Here is a 1,748-nt window from a genome sequence, read left to right as displayed (position 1 = left end):
TTCTCCTTCTCCTTCTCCTTCTCCTTCTCCTTCTCCTTCTCCTTCTCCTTCTCCTCCTCCTCCTCCTCCTCCTTCTCCTTCTCCTTCTCCTTCTCCTCCTCCTCTTCCTCCTCCTCCTCCTCTTCCTCCTTCTTCTCCTCCTTCTCCTTCTCCTCCTTCCCTTCTCCTCATCCTCCTCCTTCTCTTTCTTGTCCTCATCCTCCTTTTCCACCTTCTCCTGTTTCCTCAAATTCCTCAATTTATTTTGGGACAAACAACCAATTCCCACATTTTTGTGACGATTTTATCCCAATTTAAAGCTTTTCCCTCAAAGTGACGTGACCCTCCAGCTCGCCCTGCTGAAGGTTGGGAGTGAGGTTTTCGTGCTGCTGGTTCTGGTTTAGAATATAAAAAAAGATAAATAAAAGGGCAAATAAAAAGAACAGATAAATTACAATCCGGTTTTATTGGACACGTTCCCAAAAAAAGAGAGAGAGGGGAAGGAAAACACCACGGAAGTATCAAAAGCTGCAGTTTTTACTTTTTTAATGGGACTTTCCAAAAATCAAGAAGACACGGTGGGAGGTCAGAGGGGCAAATTCCATCAGGAAAGGGGAAATCAGCTTTGGGGCTCCGGGGTTCCTTTGGGATCCTGCTCCCCGTTGCCTCGCTTCCCACCTGCTGCACTTCCCACTTTCCCAAAAGGTCTTTCCTTTGGCAGAGGAGCCCAGACGTGGGGGAGAAGTTGGAATTCCCCCAGGAGAGGTGGACCAGGCCCTTCAGGCAGCTTTCCCAGGGTGATTTCCACCGGCTCAGCCTTTCACCTCGACCGAGGCGGCGGGAAGGGTCGGCGGGACTTGGACTGTGGGATGATCCGGGAATTTTTTGAGCCATTCCAGCAAAAAAAACCCGCACGAGACGGGACAGAACCCCAATTCTGCAAACACTGCCCTTGCTTTCGGAGGGCTCTTTGTCTCACACGTCGTTTAGAACTTGAAAAATCCTACAGCTTGGAAAACAAGCCCTTTTCCATAAGTTTGGGATCAGCCACCGCTGAACCCTCCGGCAAAGCACATCCCTGAGGTCACATGGGAGGTGCCCAGGACAGGAATGGGAGAGAAATGTGGGAAAAGCCTTTGGATAAGCTCGTGGCAACTCGAATCACACACACACACACCCGAGGGTGGCACTTTTCAGGTGGAGGCACCTCAGGCTGCTCCCTGATTTTATCTCTGAACCCCTGGCCGGGCTCAGGGGCCTGGAGGATCCTGGTCGATCCTGGTTTTCCAACCCTGGCCGTGAATGGGGAAAAGAGGGATTTTCCATCCCGCTGGAGTGGCTCCCAGCAGGCCCTGTGCTCCCAGAACGAGGGGTGATTTTAAGAGGGGCCTCACGCTCACAAACCAGCGCCTGGGATCTCTGGGCAGCCTCCCGGGGGGTTTCTACACAGCAGAAAAATAACCCCCAACCCCGGCAAAGGGGAGTTCCTGAACGTGGAGGAGCGAGTTGGGATCATCCCAGCGGTGCAGAGGGAGTTAAAACCACAATCCCAGCCCACCCCTGGGCTGCTGGGGAGCAGAACTGAGCTAAAACCCCACTTATTGCCCCCTCACTCTCCGCTCTCCGCTCCGTCTGGGCTGGGGCTGCTGGGTGGCCACAATTACAAACTTCTCGGCCTCATTAAAAGCAAACAAACGGAAAACCAAACCCATTCCCCTTTGGAACAGTCCCTTAGGCCCACGTTTTCCTTTTAATCCCATTTAAGGCCT

General features: G+C 52.5%; 1 protein-coding gene across 1 annotated transcript in view; it reads right to left on the bottom strand.

The window, feature by feature from the left end:
• Positions 1–1,748, bottom strand: part of LOC108643163 (keratin, type II cytoskeletal 6C-like) — a 152,669-nt gene that overhangs the window by 25,840 nt on the left and 125,081 nt on the right.

This window comes from Manacus vitellinus, unplaced genomic scaffold (genome assembly GCF_001715985.3).
Source record: "Manacus vitellinus isolate BGI_N305 unplaced genomic scaffold, ASM171598v3 scaffold_140_pilon, whole genome shotgun sequence".
In the NCBI taxonomy this organism is placed as follows: Eukaryota; Metazoa; Chordata; class Aves; order Passeriformes; family Pipridae; genus Manacus; species Manacus vitellinus.
The sequence above is the reverse complement of the archived record's forward strand: the minus strand, read 5'-3'. Positions and strand labels throughout refer to the sequence as shown.